At 35.7% G+C, this 19,496-nt stretch overlaps 1 protein-coding gene and 2 long non-coding RNA genes across 5 annotated transcripts in view; 1 reads left to right on the plus strand and 2 right to left on the minus strand.

The window, feature by feature from the left end:
* LOC138701422 (PC-esterase domain-containing protein 1A-like) overlaps positions 1–11,585 on the minus strand; it is a 166,834-nt gene extending 155,249 nt beyond the window's left edge. The window contains exon 1 of one of the 3 annotated variants that reach the window (XR_011332551.1): positions 11,362–11,585. The gene's annotated coding sequence lies outside the window, so the exon portion shown is untranslated. The remainder of the gene's footprint in view (positions 1–11,361) is intronic. The other 2 variants (XM_069828290.1, XM_069828288.1) reach the window with 2 other exon arrangements.
* LOC138701424 (uncharacterized) overlaps positions 10,731–19,496 on the plus strand; it is a 33,880-nt gene continuing 25,114 nt past the window's right edge. Inside the window, exon 1 of the long non-coding RNA XR_011332553.1 lies at positions 10,731–10,985. This is a non-coding gene — a long non-coding RNA (uncharacterized lncRNA). The remainder of the gene's footprint in view (positions 10,986–19,496) is intronic.
* On the minus strand, positions 15,753–18,277 carry LOC138701425 (uncharacterized). The gene is made up of 2 exons (XR_011332555.1): positions 16,987–18,277; positions 15,753–16,642 (listed from the first exon to the last, which is right to left on the minus strand). It is a non-coding gene; the product is annotated as an uncharacterized lncRNA (long non-coding RNA).

The following is a 19,496-nucleotide window of genomic DNA, read 5'->3' on the forward strand; positions in this document are numbered from 1 at the left end:
AACAGTTATATTACTGGTTGTTCTTTATGGTTGTGAAACTTGGACTCTCACTTTGAGAGAGGAACATAGGTTAAGGATGTTTGAGAATAAGGTGCTTAGGAAAATATTTGGGGCTAAGAGGGATGAAGTTACAGGAGAATGGAGAAAGTTACACAACACAGAACTGCACGCATTGTATTCTTCACCTGACATAATTAGGAACATTAAATCCAGACATTTGAGATGGGCAGGGTATATTGCATGTATGGGCGAATCCAAAAATGCTTATAGAGTGTTAGTTGGGAGGCCGGAGGCAAAAAGACCTTTAAGGAGGCCGAGACATAGATGGGAAGATAATATTAAAATGGATTTGAGGGAGGTGGGATATGATGACAGAGAATGGATTAATCTTGCTCAGGATAGGGACCAATGGCGGGAATGAACCTTTGGGCTCCATGTGGACAGGTGTGACATTTTCATAACATTTTTAACTAGTTTACTGACCCCCGATTTTTTACAGTGCATGCTACAAGTCTCATACCTGCATCACAGTGTAATACATTAAACCTTGCACCTACTGTGTAATTATTGTCGCAGAATAAATTCTAACTACACTTAAGATAGCAGCATCGTAAATGTCCGAGGACGGGTGAGACAAGAATATGCACTTGCAGTGAACACCGCTAACGAAAACAAGAAAACTCTGTGAATTTAATAAAACAAATATCTTGAGAATTTTTGTACTAAAAGTTATTTAATGTTATAAATGTTTTCTGTAATAATTGCACATTTATACCTGGATCACAACACTTAAAAAATTATTATGCATAGGACGGGCATGACACTTTTCAGGTAGACGGGTGTGATGCTGTGAAGTTATATTTGGCCTATGTGTTGTATATCAAAATAATTAAAATGTAAAACTAAAAATGATCCATATGATACTAAATTAAATTACTTAGTTCTAAGATTGTTCAAGAACATCAATACTTCTAGAAAATACATAATAGAGTCTTGTTTCCTGTAATCTTTATAGTTGGTTCTGGAAGAATATCTATCAATTGTTCATATGAAACATAAGGCACATCATTTTAATGGATTGTAAAAATGTGAGTGTTTTCTCCGTTACACACTCTCAAGCACATAATTTTAATTTCACCATCTTCTTCAGCTGCCAGAACCTCGTTCCAAGATTTCTTCCTTTTCTTGAACATGTACTTGGAACTGGATTTTCTTCCAAAAATTTCTCAATAACTGCCTGTTTTTTACTCGGGCTTGTAGGAAGCACCTGCTTCACTCTTTTAACTGCCTTACAAACGAAGTGACTTTCTCCAATTTTGTTTTGATGTTCTCCATTTTTCTGTAGGCCTATTCATATACGAATAATAATAATAATAATAATAAGAATAAAAGCATTTGAAATGTCTTATGTTTTGGAACAAGAACAAAATTCATTCATATTTTTTAAAAACTATCCTTATTTGTGAGAATGAGCCTATATGACATGAACATATACAACCACAGAAGTCTCCTATAAAATTCAACTGAATTCAATTTAATTCAATTTTCCATAGCTAATAGTAAATAAAGGTTAATAACCTCAGTCATACTCTGTAGGATGGGTGTGACAGACATTAACCAGAGCTTTATTATGTCTTAATTCTGAATCAAGCAAAAGTAATATTCATATTGTATTGACTAGTGACTGAACCTTACTTCTGTAAACTTTTATTTCTTTTATACTTTCTTATTAACAAGTAAAATAAACGTACAATAAAATAAAAGCGTAATTTTTGAGATGGGTGTGACACACACAACTGTCACCATTAATGTAATTAAAACTCGTTATCTACTTGACCTGCTTTTAGAACGAATTACCGGTACTAAAATGAGAAAGAAAACTACTGCTGTAGATAAGATGACACAAAATCAGCTGATTGATGAAAAGCAGAAACAATTCAAGACTCTAAACATAGATCATTTTTCACACTGAAATTCAGCGTGTGCACACTTCACATTTGTTCATAAAATACACAAATACAGTGAACTAAGTTGTTGAACTTATTTCTACTGTAAAATATAAATAATAAGGGTTTATTATTACTAGTCTTCAGAAAGAAATATTAAACTTTAAAAAATAATGTCCAGGCTCAGTTTAGCATGCAATGACTGTAAAGTAGTTCAGATTTAGGCTGTTTTATACTGAGAAATACATCCCTAGTACACTACATTGGCCATACATAATATTATTGTCCTATCATGCTTTAAATAGTGTTGGTAATTATGATTCTTTCATGTTAGATGACTCCAATACTGGCAAAAGATTGTATGAAGAAAATGCAGGAAAAGCAAAATGATATGAAGAAACAGGAAGAAAAAGAATCTGTCAAGTTATGAATGAAAAAGGTTCGTGACCAGAGAAATAATGACAAGGCCTACCAAAAGAAAGCAAAAGAAGCATCAAAATTATGAATGTGAAAGATGAGGACAATATGGAAAGCATTAGAAGAACAATCAGTACCCTCATCTGTAGCCTCATTATCACCACACAAATCTGGAAGGTCCCTTAAAAGAGCTGTCAGGCAAGTGCAGGAGGCTTTTCCAACAAGCCCAAGGAAGAAAACCAGAGTAATTCGTGAACTGTTTCCATCTTCATCTCAATAAGTTATAATTACAAAACGAGATCCAATGGTGTTAATGATGAAATGAAGAAGAAAGTGAAGGACTTCTATAGAGCAGATACTGTGTCCTGTGTGTCTCCAAAATGGAAAGATTTTAAAACAGTTGCATATGAGACAACCAAAAAGAAAATACCAGTTCAGAAGAGACTGTTCCTGTTTACATTGAAAGAAGCATATGAACTGTTTTGTAAGGAATCTCCATTGACAAAAATAGGGCTGTCTACATTTATGTAGATGAAGTAGCCACCAAAACGTTAAAATATGGTGTTCACATAATCGGCTACAACTTGCCATTTAACTCGAATAGATTCTATGAGATTCCTCACTAATATTAACAGCATCAAAATGACAATAGAAGAAAAAGCACTGATCCAATATGAAGAACTTATCAGATTACTAGGAAACAATTGGCATTCATACAGTCCTCTCTGTAGATTGAAAACTCAAAAAAGTTTCATATCCATGGTTCAAGAATTAAAACAGAAAATCAACATCCCGAATTTAAAAGAAAACTTACAAAATAAACCAAACCCTTTAACTCTATTAAATATACAGTACAATCTAAATTTAACAGCAGAAATACTGAAATCAGAAGTAAACACTGAAATAATGAAACAATTGTCTTTAGAGACAATTAATATTAGGTACCATCCACAAAACTGGCTTCATTTATACACCGACAGATCCTTGATCTCCAGGGAACAAGGTGCCGGTGCAGGTGTTACGTGCTGTCTCTTCTCACTTTATAGATCTCTTGGATATAGAACAAGTTTTGATGGAGAAATCATTGCAATAAGTGAAAGTCTCAGGAATCTTCCATGCCACATCAACAAATTTAAAAATGCAGTTATATTGTCAGACTCCAAAGCAGCTATTCTATTAAGTCTCTAGACACACATCTTCATCTCAAACAGCAGAAATAACTAAAATGCTCTCTCAATTAATAACACTCAATAAAAGAATTGTATTCCAATGGATACCATTCCATTGTGGAATCCTGGGAAACGAGAATGCGGATGCTTTAGCAAATGGCAGCAGTGCTTCTTACAGACCTGTTACTAAATCTACATATTACTCTGTAAGATCCAAAACTAATTCCTGATCTACCTCGAAAATCTGCCGTGGCCATGTTTAGATTGATTACTGGTCATGATTGCCTCAGTAAACACCTCCATCGTATTGGAGTACTGAATTCACCTAAATGCTTACTGTGCACCAGAGAAGAGGACATGGAGATGGAGCACCTGGCTAATTGTGAAACTCTTAGGACATTTGTGGACCTTCCATCAAAATATTGGGAAGCAAGAAGGATGATGACTTCATTGTTAAATCCAGAGCATTAGATACACACACACACACACACACACACACACACATATTACTCTGTGAAAAGATTTATTAAATCTACATACTTAGACTTCAACAAACAAAATTTGATAACACAATCTCAAGGGGAAAAAATGGAACTCTCTGCATCATAATCCAGACTTAATTCCCGATTTACCATGCAAATCGTCTGCAGCTGCATTTAGATTGGCAACAGGCCATGACTGTTTGACCAAACACCTGCACAGAATTGGAATATATCAATCTCCTAACTGCCCATTGTGCAACTCGAACCAAGAAATGGATTCGGAACACCTCAAAATCTGTGCTTCAGTGGCTGACCATGACAATATATTTGAAAAATATTGGAGTGCAAGAGGTCAAATGACTTTATTGTCAAACACCTGACATTAGAAAACAACAATAACATTTTGCAGCTTGCGACTAGATGAAGTCCAATTCATTTGGATCACAATGGCAGGAAGTGTGCTGTTGTCCATAGTGTGAGAACATGAAATTACTATTAAAGGAAATGGTTGATAATATTCATAATATAAACAGAAACAGCTTACAAGCAGTGATGAATTTTTTGGTGTGCAATACTGAATCCTCTTCCTGTATGAAAAGCTCTGATTGTAATGAATGCTAGAGCAGTGGTGATAACTTCATTGAACAGATCACATTTAAAGTCACAAATTCAGTCTTTTGAACTTGAAGATAACCAGGAAGAATAGGTAATTATTATATATATATATATATATATATATATATAAAACCAGTGATGTAAGGGATCCTTGGAGAAGAAACAAATTGGCTTATTAACAGAAGCTAAGAAGGAACTGTTCAGTCAGATCATTAAAATGAAAAGTCACATGTATGATATATCCAGACAAGTATCTAAACTTTGCCATCTGAAAGAAAACTTACAACCTGGCACAATCATCATGCTGACTGACTTTACAGAAAACTTTTTATTATAAACATTAACATGAAGTCATGGCAGCACATTGGATTACACCTGGCATTTCCACATACTCTGTAACAATCTACACATCTGTCATATATTACAGGGATGATATCGATGACGAACTGAAATGTAAAAGTTTTGCTCTGATTTTAGCTGTTCAAAATCACACTTCTACAGAAGTTGCTGTTTTCAACAGGAAGATTATACCTCATTTTTCTGAAATAACTTCTCAGGCAACTGTGGAAATAATTATTTATTTGGATTGATGGGGCTGCCACATATTTTAAAAATCGCTATACTTTGGCAAGCATGATTTCTTTGGACACATGGCACTTCTTTGAATCCTATCATGGAAAGGCCCCCCCATGATGGAGTTGGAGTTACTTTGAAAAGAGAAGTCTGGAAGTCCATTTTTGCAGGAAAAGCAGTTGTGAGAAATGCTTTGTACTTCTTCCATCTTGTTGAAAATCACACTGTAAGCACACAATATATGTCAAAATCAGAAATTGAGCAGGAAGCTGTTCTTCTGGGAGTGGCATGGAAGAATGTTCCACCAATCTATGGCATTTTGAAAGCCTGAGGCATTCAATGTTATAGCCATAATTTCATTGCTTTATATAACAATACTGATGACGAAAACGCAACATCCATAATGTCCTTTGCTCATTATCAGAGCAGACAGCAGATCCTAGTTCTGACCATGGAGATATTTCACAAAATCTCCAACCTGACACAAACAAGTTATTGAATGTTGGCGATTGGTATGTTGTCATATGACAAAGTTCATTATCCAGGAGAGATCACCAATGTTTTCATCACTGAGGAACTTTTAATTTTCATGTCTAATGCAAAAAGTGGGAAAGAAACATTCCATCTGCAACATTTCAGTAAACATGTGCTGCAAATTGCTTTTCAAATGTTACGTTCATTTCCATGGAATTACCCACAGCTGAAGTAGAAAGTTAAAATTACATGCAGCCTCTTATTGGTTCAGGAAAATATCAGGGCCAAGTCAACAGTATCACATACATGATACATCTACAATAGCGCTTAGTTATATATGTGACAGTTACAGCATACACAAGATGGATTACTGGTATATATCAAGGTTAGTAAGTTTATTACCGGTATTGTGCTATGATACTATAAATGTAATTAAGTGCAAGATTGGGTCTTATGCCGAAATTGTACAGTTGCCCAGTGTTCAGCTCCCATGAAATTGTTTCCTACGTGACACGTAAGAGATGGATATTATTACGTGGTACTGTCATGTCAGAGATGATCCTAATCCTCATATGTGAAATTATGTATTTAATTCAAACAATTTGACACATGATAAGTACGATAATCACAGATTCGTTAACATTCCTGAAACATGTTGCCATTGTATACACAACCCATACATCTAATGCATAACCTATCCCACCTCCTCCCAATCACATTCTGGGGTAAATCTGAAAGACTGATGCAACTAAGCTCTTTATGAGGTGTCGAATCCGCATACTATAGGGAATGGGTGATGGGGAATAGGCGTTACATCATTCTTTCAGATTATGGAACATTCTACCGCAGAGTAACATTAGCAAAGTTGGCCTAATTTCCTACAGAATCATGGCAGATCACAGTAAATACAATAATCGTATGGCTAAGCTGAAATTTAGGGCTAAGAAGAAAGAAGATAAAAAAAAAATGGACTGAATATCTGAAGAAAGATCGAGATATAAATATTGGTGGATTAAACCAAATTTCAATCCGAAAAATTTTGACATATTCTTCAATTAATCATATAGGGTGAATATTAGTAGCTATAAATATTGGAGAAAATATATTATTCATTTACTTTCTAATCTATTCAATACTAACTTTAACATTCATTACAATCGTTAGATCACATCAAATTTCATTTATTAATCAATTAGGGAATGAAATATCCACAGTAATAGTCCTAATATTCACCACTTTATTGTCATTAGGGGGATTAAAGTAAAAGGGACCAATTAAAGGTAAGGCGTCAGTCAGATAGAATATTGGATGGTATGCTAAAACGGGCAAAGAGAGAAGCAATGAGGAAATATAGAAAAAAGAAAGCAGAAGAAAATAAGACAATAGATGGGTCAAAACCAGAAAAGGCTTTTGGGTCTTACCAATGTACCAGCACTTTAAGAAAAGCTGTAAAAAAAAGTACAAAATGTATTCAGTCCTACCACTGAGTCTTCAAAGAAAAGGGCATGCTGTATATGGCTCCCAAATGACGAAGTGATATGTTGTGGTGAGATATTGCCAACTCCTGATTTCAAGACTCAAGGACATAGAGTAATGCACGAGTTTCACAAAGACGTTAATGTTAATGAGAAATAAACTTGTAAATATTAATGAGACTGTAAATATAAATTAAAGCTATTTTTAGTGTATGGTATAAGTTTATAACAAATTTAAGTGATAAGTACTTTTTTTTTTCGGAGAAATTGTAGAAATATTCCCAACATTTGATTTCAGGACTCAACAGCACAGCTTAAATGTAAGAGTTTCACAACGATGTTAATGTTATATTGAGAAGTAACCTTGAAAGTATTAATGAGACTAAAAACAGCTAATAATTCTTTGTACACAAAAATAAAACTCTTTTTAGTGTATGCTATATCTCACCAACAGTATTACATTGTTTTCCTATACATTTTTCCTTTAAACTTTATAATTTAATTTATTGTCAAAGTTCATTTATTTAATTTCAAATAGTAAATATTAAATTACTACACTTCAAAAATTAATTTTTTACTATCTTATACTTCATAAAAGATCCATAGCTACATATCAAAGTGACTTGTAGAATCCGTTACAATTGAATGTAGAATCCGTTACACTGTATAAAATTCATTAATAAATTACCTTTTCATCATTTCTAAAAAATTCTTGTAAAGAAATGAAGTGCAATTCTTCATATATAAACAAGAAAGAGATGAATTTGTTAACCTCATCCTAGAACCTGAACTTTCAGTGAGAATAATGGTAAGTCATGAATTTAACAGAGAGGCGGTAGCATCCGTTACAGCAGCTAAAAACAGTCAGTCTCCTTTATAACTAAGAACTGTAAAACAAAATTTTTCAGAATGAATGTTTGGCTTCCATATAATCAGAGAATTATAAAATATTTCTTAAAACTGAATTATTTTTTAGAAGAAAAGGGATTTAAGGTGTGAACATGTAGAATCCGTTACAAATGGATTGGCTGCATATTAGTTCCTTGTACAATATAAGTTAATTAATTCGTGATCTATTTACCATATTAACTGTAGTAAGGTTAATAGCAAACTAATTAATTCAGTTCTATTACCTATATAATAATAAAGTCATATTTTTAACTAGCCGTACCTGTGCGCTCCGCTGCACCCGTTAGAAATAAATATAAAGTAATTACATAATTAAAATAGGACATTTGATCCAGGGAACATTCGTGTTTGATATAAGGATAAATCGTTTATTATGTTACTTAATTTAAATTGTATTTGCATAATTAAAATGCGATCATTTTGATCCAGAGACCACTCATTTGGTCATAAAAATTATTTTAGGAAATACAGGAAACGAATGTACAGAATAGCCTATCAAGTTTTCTGTGCATAAGAAGCTATTTTAATCTTACCTGTCCTCGATTCACTCAGAAGTTACTGTAATAACATTATAGCATTATGTCCATCTAGAGAAACTACACTTTCCAATGGTGAATTAATAATTAATTATCCGATATTACTTCATACAAACACAGAAACATTATCTGTAGGCTATCTTTCATAGCTTTCGATTGTTGCTGTCCAAGGCCCCTTATAGACGAAGTCATTTGTTTTTTAATTCATTACACGGCCTTAGATGGCAGTTATTTTAATTTTAAAACTCATTTATCTCATTAAATATCAGTCCTATCAAAATTTTTCACGGAATAAAACTTATCGCAAATTATTTATGAAGAAACGTTTGTTACGTAATATTTTTCACAAAAATCAATAATAAGCGAGATATTTCGATTTAATTCAGGCCCCCTTATAACCCCCCTTTTAAATAATGTATTTTGAATGCCATATAGCCTAAAATCTAAGTTACAACGAACTTAATTTATATTCCAATTTTCATCGAAATCCGTTCAGCCATTATCGCGTAAAAAGGTAACAAACATACAGACAGACAGACAGACATACATACATACAAACAAAAATTTCAAAAAAGCGATTTTCGGTTTCAGGGTTATTAATTATATATGTTAGGACCAATTATTTTTGGAAAATCGAAAATTACCAGAAAAATTTCGGCTACAGATTTATTATTAGTATAGATACCGGTACCTTTGGAAGTATTTGATGTTAATTGTGCGCAAGTATAATTTTTAAGGGCTTATTCATAAACCAATTCGTAGCATAATGCCTATGATAGTGCTTCACTAAATGAAAGGTGCTAGGATCGAATCCCGGCATATTCAAAGGTGAGTCCGGTATTCCAATTTAATATAAAGTAGTTAATAGAATAAAGTAAATAAAGGGAGAAGAGAGAAGTAGAGGAAAATATGTCAGGAATGAAGTGCAATGATGTAGTGTAGGGTGGGATAAAGGAAAGTGGAAATAACGAGGGTGTCGAGAGGCAGCAGCCCCCGATTGAATTCATATTTTGAAGTATTGCCATCTTGAATGACGTCATATATCGCGTCATCGATCTCCTATTGGTCTGGAAAAACAACGACTGATTATTTGATTTTACCGCTAAGTTAATCTAATAATCTAATCTTTCCTCCAAGAAGTAGTTCGGTGAATGTTACTTATGAACCAGGCACTACAGGAACTGGTAAAGATTAGGCCTACTTATGTCCCAGGCACTATAGGAACTTGCTAAAATAACTTGAAAATGCCTACGATTTATGGTATTGATTAGTATTACGCCCCCAAGTTAAATTTGCATCACGTGAATGGCAGAGACGATCGCTAGTACCTCTAATTGCTCTCATTGTTAGTATACAACCTACTGTTTTGTCTGTGAGTGAGGTCATGTTACAAGAAATAATGCAATGAGTGAGATATTATTTATATAATGTGCGTCAGAAATATGGTGCATAATATTTACACTTTCACAGTATTTATACGGGTACAACACTTTCAGCAAGGTTACTTAGGAACTTGCTAAAATACTTGAAAATGCCTTCGATTTATGGTATTGATTAGTAGAAATTCATGTGATCACTGGGAGAGCTGAGCTATATGTCCACCCAACTCGCCCTATTCGTTCAGTGGCCAGTGGATACTCTGCTTTGTCCAAAATGGTGGCCTATTATCATCTATAACTACTGGGGCGTCAAATGCGCTTAGCTATTTCTCCTACAAAAGATTAAGTTATCTTGGCTTAGCTTAGCCCAGAGGGTTTGAGGGTATGATTAGGGGATAGCTAGTGGACAAGATAGAGTATACAAGGTAGAGTATCCACCGGCCACTGAACGAATATTGCACACTTTTATCACTGCCAATGTGGCGCTATAAACCAATTTTCAATACTTTTATCACAGCCACAACACATTTCAATTCTTATTGTACTATATTCATACCTGTATATGGAATTATCACTACATTAACACATTTAATATAGCCTATCACAAATCATACACTGAACTAAATGTAATTATTATTATTATTATTATTATTATTATTATTATTATTATTATTATTATGCAAGTCGCCATAGCCTATTTTCTTCCTGGCATTACGATCCACTTCCACTAGATGGCTCCCGACACGGTTGGCAATACATGCAAACGAAATGATACTAAAAGTGAGGAATGTTACTACAGATGTGTAGTATTATGTGACAGATTGGGTTAGGTGTGTATTATGTGACAGGTTAATTTAGGTTTGATTAGTTGTGTAGTATTATGTGAGAGGTTAGGTTACGTTTCATTTGATGTGTAGTATTATTACTATGTTGGCGACACTCAAACCCACTGTCACATTAACGTGTATGGCCGTATTCTTCATTCACGCAGATTTTGGGATATAACTAAGGTACGTAATTATTTAGGGCGATTTTGGGGTGAATGTAGAGTACCCAACGCCCACTGAACGAATATTTCACTTTTATCACTGCCAATGTTGCGCTATAATCGTAAATGCAAGGTAGGCTATAACAAAAACCTAAACTAACCAAACCTAACCTGTCAAAGAAGCAACAAGTTATACTAAATATATGTAAAATTGGCCTATGTCTCTATAGTGGGCGGAACATAAGTAACATTGACCAAATTAAATTGTATTTTTATTGACTGATCGATAGGCTGAACCTTTCAATGGTTACCCTTTAAAAAGGGGGGGGGGGGACAGCTACCCAAAATGTTGGGGTCTCTCTCTCTAACAATAAAACGATTAAAAACGACATAAGTACCTTACGTGGTATTCTGCAGTATAGTCTCCTAAGAATGATCGAAATATTTCAATGTTTTACCGTAAGTTATGTCACCAACTGCCGCGCACGTTAAAAGCACCACCACAGCAACCACCAACCATCTAAATCATACCGCCATCGCAGAGTATTGCCAACATTGAACATAGACAAATAAATAGATTGCCAACGCGAAATACCGGGATAGGCTCTCCAGCAACGTTGCCGACCGTGGCCGAACCAGTGCTGCCAACCTGTAAGGAACAATTTCGGGAGACGAGGGAGAAAATATCGGTAGATTGGAAGGAAAATCGGCATTTTGTAATGTCAAAATTAAAAGCAAGCTCATGTCACAAGTGATGCTATAAAAATTATTTGTATTTTTTATTAAAAAAAAAACTTGTATTTGTATTTGGTACCATAGTAAGTAATAATACTACATAACGGAACAGCATACACAACAGTCATGTCACGCTTCGCTGCTGCCCTATAACTAATAATATAAATATTATGTTCCGTTCCATATTATATTAAATTTATGCAGCCTATTTTTGTATATCGTTTAACTGTTATTTTGGTCTGTATTTTAACCGAACATACAAAAATGGAATAAGCAAGTTATTCCTTTATTTAAAAATGATTTACCTTGAATAATTTCGAGGGAAAAATTGTTCCGGAGCCGAGTATCGAACCCGGGACGTTTGGTTTAACGTACCAACGCTCTACCACTGAGCTACTCGGGAACTCTAACCGACACCGATCCAATTTTTCCCTCTATATCCACAGACCTCAAAGTGGGCTGACAACCGTCAAGCAACCAACTTCGAGTGCACACTAACTCCGTGTGACTTAAATTGTGGTTTTCTGTTAACGAACAGTGACGTGTATTATGCAAATCAAGATTTCAGGTATAACTCCCTGTAAAGTTGATTTGAATAATTTCGAGGGAAAAATTGTTCCGGAGCCGGGTATCGAACCCGGGACGTTTGGTTTAACGTACCAACGCTCTACCACTGAGCTACTCGGGAACTCTAACCGACACCGATACACGTCACTGTTCGTTAACAGAAAACCACAATTTAAGTCACACGGAGTTAGTGTGCACTCGAAGTTGGTTGCTTGACGGTTGTCAGCCCACTTTGAGGTCTGTGGATATAGAGGGAAAAATTGGATCGGTGTCGGTTAGAGTTCCCGAGTAGCTCAGTGGTAGAGCGTTGGTACGTTAAACCAAACGTCCCGGGTTCGATACCCGGCTCCGGAACAATTTTTCCCTCGAAATTATTCAAATCAACTTTACAGGGAGTTATACCTGAAATCTTGATTTGCATGATTTACCTTCTTTAGCGCTCTCTTCTAACTTCTTGTTTCTGTCCATGTCCGGAAACATTGACTGATTGTTGGTTGTCGGCAATTCCTCATTAGAGTTGATGCACTGTGTTTCATAAGGGCATCTTTACCGGAATCTATTTTAATGTCTTTATCACAACATTTGCAATAGCCATAATATTTCCCCTTTCTGCTTGGTTTTAACCACCCCTTAAAATCAGGAATATTTTCCCATTCTCCTTTATAGGACTGGACATACTTCAATTTCTTTCGCGAACTACTAGGCCTAGCTGATGCTTGGGAAAAATTACTATCCGAGTCAACTGTCACCCATTCCGATTTGCACTTCCTTCACCTGACCTGAAATTCTTAGTATCTGATGTAATGTGTAATGAATGACTGAATGAAAACGACTATTAGACTACAGAAACAGAAGGTTGGTTTATCTGCATTTTAAAATAACAGTTGTTCATTGTCGATGAGGAGCGAGAAAGGGAAATATCGAAGAGTCGAAGACAGAAATTTATATTTCCATTGTTACAAGGCAATTAATTAAAGAAACTTGTCACTTTCGCATTCGCTTAATTTTTACTGTTCTCATTGTTGACAGTGCTTTGTCGATGTTATGTGTAGGATACTCTCTAAGCGATCTTATCTGACGTTTGTTCTGTAATAAAGATTAAAATTAAGAAAGTTGGAAAATAATCGGTAGAATTGGCAGCACGGGCCGAACCAAAGACGCTACATCACAACCATACTACGTCATCGAAGAGGAAGGGTAAACAATCAACCAAAACTCTATCCAATAACAAGATAGACGACTTGGAAGAACAGAATCAAGTCAGTTAGTGAATACAGCAAAGAGTTACAACAAATCAACTCTTGGACACTTGTGCGCATTTCTTCTTATTAATTTAACTACAGTTTAGCAGTTTTTTAAAGCTTGTTGAGCGGTACGTGAAATTCTGAGTTGGCAACACTGTTCATATCCCGCTGTACTCACAATAATTGCTGCCGTTCTCGCGTTCGGCGTTTGTACACCATTGTTATCAAAGCAAATATGAATCTCGTCCGCCATGACACTTCACAACATAGATTGCCAAACGGTCCTCTCCCAGAATATAAAAGAAAACAGTTCTTTAAGTACGTAGTGTTGACTGTTTTCAGCAGTTTTAATTTAAGTTTCAACATTGGAGCATATAGTGTGAGATTGCCAAAGGGTCCTCTCCCAGAATATAAAAGAAAACAATTCTTTAAGTACGTAGTGTTGACTGTTTTCAGCAGTTTTAATTTAAGTTTCAACATTGGAGCATATAGTGTGAGATTGCCTTAAGTTTCAACATTGGCTAAAGTACTTACTACATTTAAAATAATTATGTTAAGTTACCTACATTACAGTAGCGGCTCGCGGTTATAAAGGTTGGCAGTTCTGCATGAAAAATAGTGTATTTAACAAACGCATGCTGTTTATTGCATCTAAATCGGATAACGCGTGTAATTACAGCCCCTTCTCGAAGTTGACTGTGCACCCGAAATTGTACTCCAACGATCCGCGCGCCCTATCCACTACGTGCGCTACACCTATCCCACCTGGCACTAGTTACGTAGTGGAGATGTGCCCCATACATTGATACCTGAATGAACAACCATCAGGAACTTTCTATCGTTCGAACGCTTTTAACTCCTATCGAATTTCTTTACGTCAACTTTTCTAGCCTATACCCGTACCGGCAGACGGAATTATAAAACAGAGAGCTGGAAGTTCCCACAGACTTGCAATAAAGTATCGTAACTTGACCAGTTTCTGAACATGTTTGTTGCATTATTAAATTTAATTCCTAGGCAAGAAATGAGCTGTGGGACACATAAAAAATTCTCCGTGTTTCCCACGCATTACGTTAGCCCCGCCATTAACCAGCAAAATTAATTCATGTTGTTCAATTATGACTGAATTTCCGTTAAACCTATATTCCATTAAGATAGTTTGCATCAAACTTTTTGCGTCATGTTTTGGTGGCAATGAAGAGAAATTTCCAATAATTTTATTGCTATCCAGCAATTAATTTTGAATTGTTTTCATAATTCCTTTCAATTGTGACGAGCCCTATAAATGGTCTTTGGAAGTTTAGGCCTAATCTAATTGTGGAGTAAAATCAGTCAAGCCCAGAAATATACCGCGGTTTGTTGAATCTCCTGATTCAGCAAGTCCTCGCATCGCTAATTCAAATGCGGCACAGAATTTCACACAGTTAATTATTTTAGACAGACCATATCTCTCTTTAGAAACATTTCCTTCTTGTTTCTGAATGTTAATCCAATACGCAGAATCAAGCTGTGTTAGAATATTTTAATATCGTTAACAGTGACAAATTTGTTTGACTTGAAATGAGTTTTCGAATTTTCATGCTCTTATAGTTTTTTAAGTCAAATTAACTAAATCCTTCACTCCGGTCTTTGTCCATGTATTTTCTCCTGTATGGGTGGGGGAGAAAGCGTTTTCATGAGCGCAGCAAAAAACCAATCGTTTCCATTACACACGTCGGTATTAAAATGACTAGTAGGCTACATGATTTCCTCGACTTTTTCCAGAAATTTCCAAATTTAAATTTGGTGTAGGACGTCCTAATTTCTTAAGTTAACGTGCAATTTCTCTTTAATTTCGAAAAGGATTTCATTTCATTCATTTTTAATATAAAATATTTCCTTAGACACACTGACTAATCACATCACACCACCCACAGTACTATAACACACTGGAACTGTAATGATATTCAGCAGTCCAGAAGCCTGTGTATTCTAACGCAGGTCATAAAGAGATGAGGGTGTTGGCGGTTCTTTTGTATATTCGAACAGATCTGCTTCGGTTGCAGCTCCAATGCAGTCTTATGGGGCGGTGAAGAAAACCAGTTTTCTGCTGCCGACTGCCCTGCGTTGAGCTCCAGGAACTGCCGATCACAGATCCGAAAAGTACACTACAGCTAAAATTCTCCAGCAGTTCAAGGCTCCTACAGACAATAAAATCTCGAATCGAAGGAGAATGAATTGGAAAAATAAATGAAACAATGAACTAGATTACATAAAAACACGTTTTACATTTTTAATTTTACAGGTCCATTTAAATGGCGGTTCTGCAGCTCTGCAGTTCTTATTGTAGAGCCGCCCCTGCTACATTAGTTTAGTCGTAGAGAAGAACGCAGAGAAGTTGTATATGGGTAAAGCCACAGTATTTGTGTGTTGCATATGGGACATTTTGCAATACATTTTCTTGAATTGGAATATAATTTACAGTTTTTGAAAAGGTCAATCTAGAGTTTTCAACAGCCACTTCCAACGGACTCGTAACGAATATTCACACGTTTATCACTGGGATTGTGGCGCTGGAAATTAATTTTGAACACTTATCACAGCCGCGACACATTTCAATTTTTATTGTACAATATATATGCAATTATCACTACAATGACGCAATAATTCTTAAACATAACACAGAATCAACTTAGGAAATGTAATTAACAGAGTCGCCATATTTCTCTCTTTCACTTCACTTCCACTAACGTACTGTTCTCCAACCAGGAGATTAACCGTGAAAGGAATGTGCTTACTATTGCGTCATCTATTGGAGCGAAGTAGATAGATAATGTTACTGTTATAACGTCAGTTTAAAAACCAAGCGCTCTCCTGCATATGTTATTTCCTGTATGGAGGGATTAAAAGACCAGGAGATTAACAGTGATCTAATTTTGTAACTAGGATAGTATAAATATGTGTGTATCAGTGTTATCGTTTGTGCTGTGAGAGTTAGCCAATAGAGATACGAGTACCCACTTATGACAACATTCATTCACAGCATTACCCTGCTGCGTCTCATTCCACTGAGACTTTCTCGTGGTTGGAGTACAGTAGATGACTCTCGATTTCCAGCAGACGACAGGCTATAGGTGTAGCGGGGTGCCAATATCTGCAAACGAAATGAAACTAATGTGAGGAATGTTACAATAGGTGTGCAGTATAATGTTACATAACATAACGTGTGTATTGGGTGACAGGTTATGTTAAGTTTGGTTAGGTGTGTAATGTTAGAACAGGTGTGTAGTATTTTCTGACAGGTTATATTACGTTACATTTTGTACTATTCTCAGACGTTAGGTTAGGTTAGGTTAGGTGAGTACTATTATTAGACGTTAGGTTAGGTTAGTACTATTCTCAGACGTTAGGTTAGGTTAAGTGTGTACTATTCTCAGACGTTAGGTTAGATTAGGTGTGTAAGATTATATGAAAGGTTACGTTTATAGTAATACTTACCCATTTTTGGTTGTAGTGAGTAGAGCAGTGCCGCCCTTTTGAAGAACTCACACAACAGATGGGACCTCGGGAAGTTCGACTTGGCAAAGTAACCCTCGAAATGCTCTTTCCTTTGGCCGAACACAGGCATCAAGTACTTGACGGAGAGCCACTTTCTCTCGATGTTCTGGGTGTGAATGTTCAAGATTTGTCCCGCTAGACGTGTTACATTTTCCATGTGAATCTCGCCGCTGGCGGCAGTGTCAACAATCTCCACGGAATGGTTAACACGGAGATGGATGAAGCTTTCATTTTGCAAGACATTATAAGCTTTCCAGCAGTCAGACACTATAGTCGTGCCAGAAAGAATCCACTGCGTGATTAGATTTAGCAAAAGTTTCTGCGTTGCTGTTCTGTACAGGGACGAGGAAGAAGTTACCAGGATTTCCTCGTTCTATCCCCCCAAAAACCCATTGGCCCTCAACGCAGCTGTCCCTGTTGTATTTTCGGCGTCCAAATTTACTCTCATCAATTTCGACTACACATCCGGGGCCTCCTATCTGTCACCTGTTGTCATAAACCCAATCAAAGCACACCTCCCGACAGAAGCTTGACCAGTCTGTAGCCAATCTATCCATTATGCAGGTTTCTTCTCGTAGCACTCTGTACCTAGGATTGGGTAGCAGGCACCATAGAACACAGAACTTCAGAATTTGCTCAACGGATAACTTGCTTCTGCCCACAAATGAACGTAGTCTAGCACTATGTTCAAAATTACATCTTGTGCCATTCCGTGGTGTTTGTTGCACCTATAATAACACCTGTTGTTCCTGCATATTACCAAATGCCTGTTATCAGCACAAGTTGGACACGCCAGTGACTGTCTGAAAATAGTGTGTGAAACTAGAAAATCCTTCTACTCTACTGTATTTCGCAGTATACCTGCGAAATCCATTAGCTTCATATCACATCCCGCACACGCCATTTCAGGTTCAGATCTCACACTACGCGCGCCATTTACCACAGTTGGCAACACTGCAATAATTCCCCCACTCCACCTAAAATTACGTCACAACGACAAAATATGGCCGCCTTCTTCATTCAAGCAAGACGGTTTTCCTATATAAGTAAGGTACCTATTTTGGGCGGGTTGGGTGAGCCCACAGCTCTCCCAGTGATCACATCGAGTTTCTAATATTCCATACTACAAAACTAAGGCATTTTCAGGTTTTTTTTTTAATTCCCTATACTGCCTGTGCCATAAGGAAGATTCACCTTAAAAATACAGACTCATATAATTCAACAGAATACTTTTCCTTACATTATATCAAAGCCAGGAATCCAAAATCTCATTTCAGTGCAAAAAAAAAATAATAATAATAGGCCTACCTGTTGCGTACGGGATAGTAGGAAATCAGCATTTGTTAACTGGTTTATTTCCACTTCATTTTTTTTCTGAAATTACTTATAGTTAAATGTTTTTGGTACTGAGCATAACTTTACAATATATACTTAACATGTGCTATCAGATCAAAGATTTTCCTTTACATGTTCCAATCACAAAAATATAATTTCTGAGAAGTGTAAGTTACATATGGGACAAGTGTTTGGTTACATAATATGAGACACACTAGTATTAAGTTATTCTAACTTAATAATAACTAAAAGATTGTTTCAGATTATGCCTTACATACCAAATTTTGAATTTTGGATTCAATCATCTCAGTTTCATCAGCTGGAAGTGCAAATATTGACATTTATTTTATTCAGTCCTTCCACAAGCATTTCTGTGTTTTCACATGAGCACTTGCATACATTGCGATCTTTACATGATGCTGGAAATGCTTCTGATGGTCTCAGTGTTTTAAACATAGATAATCCTATTTTTAAATTATGATCTTTTTTAAACAAACCATATGCCTCTTGAATTTTCACGACTAAAATATGATTTTGTATTTGTTTCCACTTTTGAGATTCAAGATTTTTTCACAGAAACATATTCCTTCTTTCCTGGTCTTATTCTACTTATGTCATCCCTTCTGTAGAACTGTACTACTTCACACTTTTATTCTTCACTTAGTGCATCACTCCGTTTCTTTCTTTCCTTTAGATCACTTATCAAATAGAGTTTAATGTCCTTTCTCACTCTCCTTATTCAATATTTATATATATTTAGAAACTCAAGACATGGTCATAGAACTATAAATCAAAATTTGTGTCTGAACGTACTGACTTTTTCATATGATTTGGTTTTGCTAGCTACTTCAGAAGATGATTTACAACGATCAGTTTATAGTTTAAAATTAATAGCTGATAAATATCGCATGGAAATATCCACAGAAAAAAAAAACAAATGGCATTCTGCGGCAAACAACCTGTACGAAGCAAAATTTGTATAAATGGCAACATTTTAGAAAGAGTTAATGAATTCAATTATCTTGGGTGCAAGCTTTCCTTTCTACATCATGTAGATATCTCTCAAAAAATTTTTAAATTCAATAAATCTGCAGGCATCATCAACAGTATAATGA

Source organism: Periplaneta americana, chromosome 6 (genome assembly GCF_040183065.1).
Source record: "Periplaneta americana isolate PAMFEO1 chromosome 6, P.americana_PAMFEO1_priV1, whole genome shotgun sequence".
NCBI classification, from domain to species: Eukaryota; Metazoa; Arthropoda; class Insecta; order Blattodea; family Blattidae; genus Periplaneta; species Periplaneta americana.